Source organism: Anopheles maculipalpis, chromosome 3RL, assembly GCF_943734695.1.
Source record: "Anopheles maculipalpis chromosome 3RL, idAnoMacuDA_375_x, whole genome shotgun sequence".
NCBI classification, from domain to species: domain Eukaryota; kingdom Metazoa; phylum Arthropoda; class Insecta; order Diptera; family Culicidae; genus Anopheles; species Anopheles maculipalpis.
The window spans coordinates 1,077,573-1,090,271 of NC_064872.1; the positions used below are offsets into that span (position 1 = coordinate 1,077,573).

General features: G+C 40.6%; 1 protein-coding gene across 2 annotated transcripts in view; it reads right to left on the reverse strand.

Annotated features, from left to right (window-relative positions):
• Nucleotides 1-12,699, reverse strand: part of LOC126563728 (serine/threonine-protein kinase Tor) — a 236,255-nt gene that overhangs the window by 139,514 nt on the left and 84,042 nt on the right. Inside the window, exon 1 of one of the 2 annotated variants that reach the window (XM_050220407.1) lies at nucleotides 1,405-1,415. The exons of the other annotated variant lie outside the window; for it this stretch is intronic. The gene's annotated coding sequence lies outside the window, so the exon portion shown is untranslated. Of the gene's footprint in view, nucleotides 1-1,404; nucleotides 1,416-12,699 lie in introns of those variants that run through there. 2 annotated transcript variants of the gene reach the window in all.

A 12,699-nucleotide genomic window follows, 5' to 3' on the forward strand; every position in this document is an offset into this window, starting at 1 on the left:
AACCGAGCAGATAATAATTTAAAATATTACATGCACCATTACCGAGGGCCGAGCGGCCAGTGGGAGTAAAGGGGTGGAGGAGGACAATTGACGTTGGTGGCGCATTTCCTTCCCATAACCTCATCGGAAGCAGCAAAGCTCTGCACTAAAAAGAATTACAAATTGCTGCTTGAAAAACTACTCGCCATCGTTTATGACATTGTGCACGGAAGCAAAACTGCAAGGGGAAATGTTTTTCCCATGCTTTTCCGGTGTTCGGTGTGGTTGTGTGGGTTTATGCTTTGCTTTTAAAAATAGAAATTGCAAATATTTGCTTTCGTCTTTTCTTTCTGGTTGCGCTCTGTTGTAATGAATCGTTTTATTATGTTTTGTGGTTAATACGGCTATTATAACGGATGATTCTTTTATGTCAAATTTTGTTAAGCATTCCATGGTTTAAGTAATTGTGGAAATTTTCTAAGTTTTCATACAATCGGTCTACGAATCTCAATTTATTCTTGTACCAGGAATATATCCAAACAAGTCAGTCTAGACTTACAGTAGCTTCAGCACAAACATGGCAAAGATCAAGCGAAAGACTCTTCTAATCATCTGCTGCTGCTTCATAAATGATAGACAACTTCAAGGAACGCTGAGCCCAGTCATGAACTCGATGCGTTTCCTTCCGTTACAGGACACATGCTTGTTATGACACCGGTATTATCCTCATCTCTGATGGAAAAGGTATTGATTGAAGCGAAAGCATGATTAATGATGATCCAACGTGAGCTGACGTGAGCTGTTCGAACGTATTATACGAGACTGTACCAGAGACTAGTAATTGTTACAGTTAACTGATGAAGTAGAATGGTTAAAGCTGCATCATGTGTTAGCTATTACAACATTTATTATGAATCTGGATGAAACTTAACTAGGTCATCCATCATAATTGTATATTGTTACCTTTGTTCGAATAAGAATAACTTATACTTTATCTCTCTGTACACTCTCAAAGTAATCCTTAAGACTTCCTACATCGATTGCTTTCTGTGTTATCGAAAGCGAAGGTTTGAATTTTTAATTATACGTTCAATCGCATGGGAATTGCTTTAAGATTCAATTAAGCCATACCCATTTGTCATCAACCGACTAAATGTGGGATCCAATTGCCTTTTATCTCACATTCTCTAGATGCGGACGATAGCTGTTTATCGGCAAACATTGTGCTACTGATGACGATGGGACACGATTGTTGTGAGATGTATCATTTGATATTTGCCGATTGCATGCACAATCTACATCACCATCTTAATGACATTTTATCACATTTGGCTCTCTCACACTCGCACTGGGTTGTGTTGCATCGATCAAAGGACAACTTGTCCGTTAGCACTCGAGTCTCGCTGTCCTGTACCCAAGTTGTACGCTATCTGCTGTGAAGTGTCACTTAACCACAGCAAACGAGCCTGTCGCTGTCAAGTTAATAACTAGCAAATCCACTTTGGCTCCGACAGAATCCGTCCTGATTATCACAGCTCTTCACTACGCCCTTACGGTAGGCTGTGTGCTGTAGGGTCGACAGCGAGGAGGGCAAATCCCAACAGTCATAAGCTATCACTTCATCACTCCCACGGTCGGCATTACTTTCGAAACGGCGTTAAATGTGTCGCCCGTCCATCCCATGCAGCGTTCAAAGGCAGCGTTTGTGATTGATCGTTTTTGTTCGCCAACCCTTGGGCGCCCCAGGCAGACATTCGCTTTAATCGATGGGGTGGGTGTGAGAGAAAATATTTTGGCTGGCGTGGGTGTGCCTGCGTGTAACTCGGTTAGCATTGCCTCATATTTCGATCGACTCACGAGAATGCATCCTTCCACACGCTTACCCATAGTGGTATGTATGGAGTTAGGTTTGGTTTGCTCTCTCCATCAAAGACAGCTCTCGGCGCTACTTTTGCAATGTGATACGTGACATATGATAACGAGCCAAATACATCCACTGATGGCAAGTTCGTGACAATTATGTGACCTTTGAAATCTTCAATTGAAGCCAGTATGATGTGCTTATACTGTACTGATGTATTACTCTTGATAATGATGTGAGTAGTAAGAGACTTTAAAGATCAAATATACTATAGATTTTTCTTTAAATTATTTCCTTTTTTCTTTCATCTCTTCAAGGACAGTACCGGCTTTTTAATGGGACACCTAAACTGTTCCGCGTGATTCATTTTGCCTGCCTTAATCTGTAATGCCAGTATATCGTTCGTGTGGATTACTTGCACGATTAAAGTACTCCAAAATGCTTACAGAACCCATTCCAAGCGCAAAGCATCTTTTCTGAACAGTTTCGTTCTTGAAACACACTCTCGGAAAAGTCACGTTTGTTGATCGTTGCTACAAAGCAAATACTAACACTTGATGTAATTGCTGCGGCAGTCGTTGGGATCGAGATCGTTTTCCTGACAGTTCTTGTACCGCTACAGAATCCCATTATCTTGAGATTTACGCGGAATGGCATTAAATTGTACGAATATTGCTCAAAAGGCAAAAATGTTGGATGCTTATCTATCGGACCAGCACAGTAATTTCCAATAAAACCGAATGAATATTACGCTAAGCCATCTCGTTTGGGGGAACCAAATGCTTTTTTAAGGGCGAAGAGTCAGTGACGGTTTGTTTGAAACCTTTTACATTACACACTTCGCCAAGAAATGAAGTAACTCACTTAGGGTGAAATAAAAAAATGCAGTTTAAAATAAAACTTTGAGGAATTTTAGTTTGCATTTTCCCATCCTGCAAATGATCAAAAGCCTGTGACAATCTGATAAGTTTCTTGCCGTGCTCCACATTCCACACAAAGTGTCTATTAGCGTAGATTGAACGTAAAGCAAACTTTCCAGCCATATACTCGACTGATTACGTGTGTAAAGCTTGCATGCTCGCACTCGCTTGCACACCTTCGGAGGCAGCCCACCAGCGCAGTCCAAAGGACTGACAACACCGGTCGTCCCAGACATCGCTTAAAGAAAAAGCACCTCAAAGGAAGACTGCAACCGACGAAGAGTTGTTAATGAAACTTCCCGAGTATGTCGCAATGATGAGAGTGCACTGGCAAGAAGTAGCTCGTTCGCTCGTTCCGTTGGACAAGCGGAGACGAGTTTTCTACATCGTGTGAAAAACCCGGAGCCCATGCTTTATGAACCTTTAAGAGCGCTCGTTCAGCATCAATTGTTGCTTGTCCGGGCTTGGCACTTGTTTACCGACGCTTTTCCATTTCGTCGGAAACCAGTGAACATCGCTTAAGCACACGTTTGTGCTAGTTTATTACATGCCGTGACCCGTGCAGCCTGGAAAATTGCATGCCTTACGGGATGTGGGGACTTCTGCCTTCCTTGGTAGTAGGATGCTGTGATGAAATCCTTTAAGACAGTCTCAACGGCAAGCAACAGACGAGCTTATCGCTCAACCACCGTACTAAGATGTACTGTACGCTGGGGCTAAAGCATCACAACATATTTCTTATGTAATTGAAAATTATATCAGTTTGACGTGAGTTTTCATCGGAGATTTGTTTCCGAGTTGATTTCTTCCCTATGCCATGCTGTTTTTAATATATTTCTTTGCACAAAAGAAAACAACTCATATTTTAAACCTTTCGGATAAGCTGTAAGCTGTCTGTTTTATTTCCCAAAGCTACGAAGCAACACCAGCAGCGGGAAGTGAGGGAAATGAATCCTCACAAAATATGCATGAATGTAGGTAAACAAGCCGAACGCTATGCTCTTATGGATTAAAAATTCTATTACGATCAACAAAGGTACACCACATGCAATCATAAGCTTTTAGAGTCCGTACCGCTGCTTTGCTGGAGTGGCAATTTTGCTCGCTGCACAGTAGTGCAAAAACGTAGCCCGAGAGTGAGCTTCAAAGTTCGTTGAATCAAAAGTCGGTGATGTTAAAATGTTAATGGTATGTTATAGCTTGCCCGTACCTATAAGAGTGCCACCTGTGCCAGAATATGAAGTGAATATTTTGTTTCATTTTTTGCCATTGCATGAATTTAAAATATACACACAGTGCTGCAACACTAATGGAAATGTACAATGTCTTTTTTTTATGTTTGTCTATGATACCTCATTTTCCAAAATGAATGTGCACGTGTGCAGAACAAAGATACAATCCCGCTTGAAATGTCTTGATAAATGTGCAGAAATGGCTTCACAACTACCAAATGTTTAATGACCATCCATTGGGCAATCCAGCATCATCATCTTGCTTGGGAAAGTGTTGATAATGTCAGCCCCCTCTTATCGAGATTCGCATCGAACGCTCGTTAATAGCCAACACCGGCACAACACACACATTTTCCACTAGGGATCAATAAAGCTGCTCGCCAAGATGAAGCCGGCAATGTGTACGCAGCGCTTACATTGAAAGCATCAACAGTGATTCGTACCATCATTAAATCCGACAACGTTTCGGTCATAATAGCTGGTGGCTGGTGCCGAAGATTAATATCAAAAGCTGTTGACAAAACGCATAAAGGGAGAAATAAAAATCCAATTACCAGCCGCTAAAGCGATTTACGCTGAGTGTCGACAAAACGGGCTGCTAAATGGTTGCAGCCGCACACGGTCGTTAAGCTATCGTGATTTAAATGGTAACTCAGCTGTGGCATGTGGAGGACGTTGTTTGGAGTTTATTGTTTCATGTAAATTGACTTTATATGCACGGGAATAGATTGATGATTCGGAAACGAACGGTTTTGGGGTTAATGTTTAGCACATTGGTAGGAGTGCTGTATTTTCTGGCCTGATTGTAAAACTTCGATGGTGTGGTTCGATGAAGTTGGTGTGTGCATTTAACAATCGTTTCCATATAGTGCATGTGTATTTAAAATATTTCACAACATTCATTGAAGATTGCATGATCAAAATGATTATTTATCTACAGTTCAAAACGATCAAAGCTTTAAAGCTTCACATATGTGGCTGGATTCTCTCAACACCGTGTGGGATAGAATGGGTTACATAAACCTCTTAAACCGTACAAAGCACCAAACACATTTTCAAACCCCTACTACAACCAAGGCTGCGAAAAAAAACCTCTAACGACAGATTTATGTCTTCCGGGCATTCGGAACTATCTGCTGCTAACCGTAAAAGCTTACCGTTTTATGCTTACGATAGCATAAACACGAGGCACATTTTACTTCGTGCATTCAGTGTTTAGGTGGGTTTTTTCTTCTTCGCTGTTTCGCGAAAACGTTATAAATCTTCGAATGTAGCTTCCGTTTCCGTGGTGTAGCTAATGTGCAGCATCGTCAGGGTGAGTTATTTAGAATGGTGTAAAAGGAGGTTATTTATTTCGACTTTTTTCTCAGCTGAAGACAAACTTTTCATTTCAATCATATTCTGTATTGAAAAGGAAGCATGTACAAAGTTTAAAAGAGCACAATTAGATGGGGAAAAACGGGAAGGATTTAGAAATTGGAACAAAATCAAACAAGTTCTATTACAGCTTGTTTAGAGTCGTTAGTCTACGTCCTTTGTACTTCGTACAATAACTTCAACTATTGAAATAGGAAAACTAATCATTGTCTTTCTCATTCTCTTTTTAATTTGTTAGACGAGCACAATGAAAATAATCTACTGTACCTTGGGCAAGCTTGTTCTTTGATGCATTTTCTCTGTGATGAAGTGCCGAACACTGGCAGAACGTCTCGGTTGGTATTGTGCAGGAATCAATGAGAAATTCCAGCAACATTCAATTGCCATTAATCAGTTTTGTTTCAAGCAGCCGTACCGAGACACAGCTCGAAAGGAATCATTTTAATGATCTCTAAAAAAAAGCACAGTTCGTTCGTTTTTCAATCGTAGCAAAAGAACATTCGATAGAAAAGCAATTGTCTGGAAGCAGTTTAGAACCGTATTTCATAGTAAATTAATTAATTTCTGCTTCAAAAATAAATAGTTTAAATGACTTTTGAACTGGATTTTTCTTGAAAAAATGATCAGGTTTTGATTTTAGAAGTAATTGAAGTATTTAAAATACACTAGATTTCATTTATATTATTGAAAATTATGAAGGCATCGAATCACCATCCAACCAGAAAGAGATTTATTTTGAATTTAATTTCTATCTGCATCCCGTGTCGTTTTCGGCGAATTGCTCCATCCTTCCAACACGAATATGAATAATTTTTTTACGCTTTACCATGCGATAAAGTATATTTTAATGAAATTTAACGTGCCACACAGTGCCGTCTGGTAATGCTAAGTGCGGACTCTGACGTGCTGTAATAAAACCAACGATTTCGCACTTTTTACTTTTTTTTGCAGACACAGTGACACCGTTGCAGTTGATGTATTTGTTTCGGTTTCGGTTACCGGATTGTGCTCTTTTATTTTGGTCATCGGTGCCGTGTCGTTAAGGTGATGGAATGTTGGTTTTATCCTTCACTGGAGGAGTGCACAGTTATGAGTGTTGATGTGTGACTCGGAAGGATTGAAATTGACTTTAACTGCAGAAGTGAAACAAAACCAAAAAAAAAAAAAACATACCCGAATATCCTGCCTGGCAGTGATCGAGGCAGAGTCGAGGAAGCGAGGAAATGAAGAGCCATGTTGGCGTAGCTGAGCTGTCGCTTTCAATCGTACCGTGTGCATTTCACACATTTCAGAGCCTTTTACTCAACGATTCTGACTGGTTCTCCACCATCGTCCTTTTTGCCCCGTTAAACCGTGCATACGGTATTTTGATGAAGGTATGGTTTTTGTCAAGATTGTTTCCAACCTTTGGAATTGTGCAATATGAAAACGGGAATTCTGGGCATGATGAAAAATGTTCCGACTGTTTGTTTGTTTTTGGTTTTTATTTAATTTATTGCCATCAAGCTCGTGACGTTAGCCAACTATAGGGTGGATAAACCGCGATGTGGTTTAAATGGGAAAAAGTAATACATTTGTTCGAACTTTCGCATTTGCCGAAGCGGAATGATCGATATTAAAAAAGCAAATATGGGGAAATGTGAAAATGAATTTGCAACAATGTTTTTGAAGTGTTTCCTATCTTTTGGTGTAGTTTAATTTTTATTAGAAAATGTTACTCTTTATGTAGAATAAAAATGTAAATGTTATTATACTAAATAAGCAACAAAAAGTACAAATGGAGACGCACGGTCATTCACGAATGCAACGAGCAGCAATGAGAAAAACTTCTGTTTCTCGCTCTACAGATCGGCAGGTCTTGTTAAAACCAGCTCAAAGTTTAGCTTCCTGCTGACTCGCTTTATACCATCGTAAATTAAATCAGCTCAACGAGCAGTGAAAAGATTACAATCGTTATCTTAGACTCATATTAATTGCCATAAAATATGGCTTCCAAGATCTGTTGAGTAAATGGCTGCGGTAGCCATAACTATAAAGCTATACCACTGACTGTTTGCTGAAGGTTTAACAATCCAATTTGCCACTTCATTTTAATTCTACCCTATTTTCATAACTTCCGCGGTAAGTTTGTGGTAAAGAAGTTTGTAGTCTCTCATGCTCTAGCAGACTGTAGACTTTATGCTCGAATTTTCGTTGATACGCATGTGGGTTTGAACTTGCAGTTCGTGCATAAAGTAAGCAACTTTAAGACCGGATTTAAATTCTATTCCTTTCATTCAAATAATAAAAGGAGTGTCACAAAACCTTCGCCAAATATTTCTGTCACGTGTTAGAAATTCAAATGCGTTTGAAGGCCCTCGTGTGCTTCTATGTAAGAGGAATATTATTTTACTTTAATACAACTGACTGAAGTTATATTGAAAAGAAAAGCTTAGAATACAGCTTTTGCTGACGATGATGTTGTCGTTTCGATAGAATTAATTGTTTCCTCATTACGAACAAAATTTTAATGCGAATAATTTATGTTTCGACCGATTTTATGCACTTGATGCGAACAAATTGTTACTAAGACAAGGAAACACAACACACGAATAAAACCAGAATATTGCAAGGAAAAACTCTACTCCAATCGACCTTCAAGAGTCATCCTTCTAGCCTTTGCGCAATGTTTTATCCTATTCAACATGCAATCGCAAAGGAAGCACGGTGGTTATTCATTCCCCCTTTTTTATTTACAGCCACAGAAAAGTTTCCCTCCCATTTCGCAAGAAAACCGGAGGTTGCGTCCTTCCGCTCAGAAAACCACGGCCAAGCGAAGTGAAATATAATCATCCCCAAAACGACAGCATGACAAATGAACGGCAATTAGGAAGTTTTTGTTATCTGGAATTATTTTTCGTTTACAGACTTTGTTGACTGCTTTCGTGCGCTGAAGCGAGATCTTTACATGAGATGTTATTAATTTTTTATTGCGAAAAGATATAGTAAATGCACTCGAATTAAACGTTCAAGCGAGTATAATTCGTGTTCATCGTGATTGAAACATTTGACTGATTGTTACGCATAGTCTGGTCGACACATGGCGCCAGTTGGACTGAGTTTGTTACACCAAAATTTATTAACTACAACACCGCAACGAATGTCACAAGCTTGCGCTTTCCGTTTTGTTTGCAAGGGAGTTTACATTACGAGATAATTTCATTAGCAACATTTGGTCTGCCGATGATGAACTGTTGGTTTGGTAACTACTGAGCACCGATATTGGATCATCTCAAGAGCGGATAATATATCGGCACCGTCCAACATAATTAATGCGCGGTCAATAGTGATTTTGATGTTGCTGGCACCATCCATTTTCATCAGGGCTGATTGCTTCAGTAAACGGGAGATCGAGAGTTGAGATGTAGTCATTAATTTTACCAGCTGTTTGTAAGCGCTAGTAATTTACAAACAAAGCTTTAATTTGCACTGAAGACTAAAGAAAAGAGAACCTCACTTTAACTATTATAAAATATTTCCACGTTTTGTGTTTATTTATTTAGAATTTAAACAAAATTTGCTTAAACCATGTAGCCCCAATGTAGCGTACTAAAATACATATATTTTTATTCTTTCTAGAAAATCACAAAAAAATATCAAATAATCATACATTTTTGCACAGCTGTTATGTTTTAATTAAGGCATCTGGTAGTATAACTTTACGACTTTCAATTGATTGTGAAGTGAGGAGAAATTGATTGCTTTCTGAAAAATCAATTATGACTTTGGGGCAAAGTAATACTTAAAATTTCATTCGGACTAAAGGGTTGAGTATGTTAGTTTTAAAATTAATAGTTTCTTTGCTATCTGTTGGAGGACTATACTGGCAAGGAATGAAAAATGTCATTCTGTGGAGCATATTAGTGTTTTTTCTATCTAACATTTCTTTTAGTCTAAATCGTTAAACCTCCGTGTTGCGTGCTTAAATATATTAAATTGCTTTAAAATGTCTTTGTTAGAATGTCAGATACATGGATAGCAAACATAGGAAGATACCACAACGTGTCATCTTGCCATATTTACAACACCCAGATATATTGCATCAGAATATCTGGTCATGTAGTATAACAATCACCAACGAAATCGTTGCAAGAGATAGCTGTTAACGCATGCTTTAAGATGCAATCCTGCGCCAGGTGCAAGATGTCACCCGCAAGACGTCCCACTTGTAGCATTTTTTTTTTTTTTAAAACATTGTTTATTTAAAACAACTTAAAAACTAGCTAACAAAAGAATAGTGGGGTACATGTAGGGACGACGTACAGGTTTTACAAAGAACACTTAAGGATATTTTCATCAATCACAGCATTGTTGTTTCCAACAATGTGGATGATGTAGTTTGCAAACAAACGTAGGATAGGAATCCTCTTACTTATGCTAATGTGACTTAAAATAGGTAAGAGGAGGGAAGGGAAGTTGAGGTTGTGGTTTGGGACAATGGCTTCCATAGTCTGCATCAGTGTGCTCCAAGCACTAGACACCCTGGAGCACAGGGCAAACTTGTGCTCCAGAGTCTCTGTCCGGGAGCAGTATGAACAGGCTGAAGGAGCCCGATTCATCCTGTCGAGCAGCAGTCCGTGTGGAACCTTGTTGTGCACCAGCAAGTACAGCATCGAGCGTTGTTCGGATGAAAGTTTGTAGCTGGTGACATTTTTCCAAATCCATCGCCAATCCGTGGAAGGTGACTCCATAGCCACTTTGGAGTCTGGAAGTCTGTCGACCATCATTTGCCGCAAACTTTTGGTTGTCACTGTAGGTACCGGATGGTATGCGAGCTGCTGGATTACCATCCGAAGGCACGGATAAGTTGTGGCAATGGAGCCTATATTCGGGGGATTCCCAGCACAATATATGTGCTGAGCCCCGATTTTCAGGCAACCCTGCTCTGCAACGTACCGATTCACCAGCAACGCTGTTGTGGTAATGGCGGGAATGTGAAGATTGAGTCCACCTCGGTTGCGTGGAAGGGCCAAATGGGTTAATGGGATCCGAAAACCCCCAGATCCGTCCCACAGGTAAGACCGCACCGTCTTGGAGGCCAAATCGATGTCCATCGATCGTGCGCCACACACCGATGCAACAAACCAAAGCTTGGGCAGAAGGAAAGTGTTCAAAAGCACCACCTTTTGCGCCAAATTGAGGTCTCTAACACGATGCAATCTGACCAAATGACGGAACTGTTGGATCACGTTTTCCCAGTTATGCCCCATGGCCTCCCGTATATTGTTCGTGAACAATATGCCAAGCAGGCGCAATCTTTCTACTTCCCGCAGCCACGGAACATGCATCGGGGTGGTTGTTGGTGTGATATGTCCTATGTCCAGTGCCGTTGTTTTTTCCACGTTCAGCTTTGCCCCAGCGGTTCTGCCAAACGCTTCGATTGTTGTTTTAACCTCCTCGAGTTTGGGAAGGGAGGTTGTCACCACCGAGATATCGTCAGCATATGCGTTGATCAGGTCATCCTGATCGCAACAAATACTTTCTAATCTGGAGATGAGCGGATTAAGGTAAAGGACAAACAGGTGCATGGATAAAGGATCACCCTGTCTGACAGAGCAGCGTATGGGAAACGACGGGGAAAGGTTTCCATTTACAAGGATACGGGAGGAGGATCGTTCACCAACTGTTCGCAAAAATCGCACAAGTCCTGGATTGAAGCCCAGAGAAGACATAGTTTGCCACAAAAAACTTCTATTAACTCTGTCAAAGGCCTGTGATAGATCAAAGGAAACGAGCTTACCACGCTTTCGCTGATTCTTGAGATCAACCACCCTCTCCTTAACAGAGAGCACCGCTTGAAAAATGTTGCAAGGTTTGTTGCTACATTTTTGCGCTGTCGATAATATTCCCCACTTCCTGATTATAGAATCAAGACGTAGTTTAATAATTCTCGACAGTAGCTTGTAATCTGTGTTAAGCAGGGATATGGGTCGACAACAAGAAATGGAGCCCGTACCTCCTTTCTTTTTCACTAGAACTATGACACCGTCAACAAAGTCTCGCGGAAACTTTCCTTCAAGAGCCTCATTCAAAATGAGATGTAGTTCCCTTTGGATTATCTCGTATGTACGAAGATAAAATTCCTTAGGAATCCCATCAGGGCCAGGAGACTTTCGCGACGCAGATTTTTAATTGCATCGAGGATTTCATCAGGTGTGATCTCAACCATGCAATTATTATTGGTATCACAATCCTCTGGAATGATTTGGATACAGGTAAACGTGTCGTCCGTAGGCAAGTCTTCGTCAGAGTACAGTTGTTTGTAATATGTGTGAATGTGTTGTCTGATATCTTCTTCTTGATCAATCACTCTGCCATCTTCAGACAAAAGTTTGTCAATTACGGTTCGAGTTCGCCTGCGTTCCTCAAGTTGAAACGTGGACACACTCTCACCAGCAACACGAGTTTCGTTGATGCGTGTGTACTCTTCAGAGAAGCGTCTCTGAAGAGATAAGATTTTACCCTTGACTCGGTTTATATTACTAAGCTCGTCAGGGTTTGTCAGGTAGTTATTGTAAGAGTTTTTTAGAACTCTATGCAGGATGTCCATACGCAAGCTAAACGCGGAGTATTTTTGATTCGTCTTCCAGCGGAAAAACGATTTGATTTTTGGTTTGGCGAATTGAATCCACCAATCCATCCAGGAACTGAAGTTCCTTCTTTGTCTTGTCCATACGTTCCACTTGCATCTGAATTCCTGCATATTTTCCTGTGTTAATATATGAGGCCTTAACTGCCAGTATCCATTGCTACGCGATCTTTGGCAAATGTTAACTGGCAGGCAAACTCGAACCGTCAGAGCTTTATGATCAGAAAAGGCCAGTACGTGTAAGCAAGTCGTCCGTAAGTGTGTCTTGAGTGTCGATGATACGTAACATCGATCGATACGTGAACCCGAACTACGTGTGATATGGGTAAACTCTACAAAGTCGCCTTTGAGGGCCTCCCAGCTATCACACATCCCCATAACGTTGACAACATTCCTCAGAGCAGGGCTAATATTTCTCTCGCCCGTTGCGTCCTTTTGATTCAACACGCAGTTGAAATCCCCTGCGAGAATGACATGCTGAGATGCATTTCGCAGGTAGTACGCTATGGTGCGATTGAAAAACTCCTCCCGCTCTGACCAACGTTGGCTTCCAGAGGGAGCGTAAACGTTACAGAGTGTGGTAGAATTCTCAAGACGAAGACAGATTATACGTGAGTCTAAACTGCGTTCGACGTGAGAATATTTCAGGTGTTCCCGTATAGCGATCGCTGTTCCACGTTTATCAACATTCACGTTCGAGAG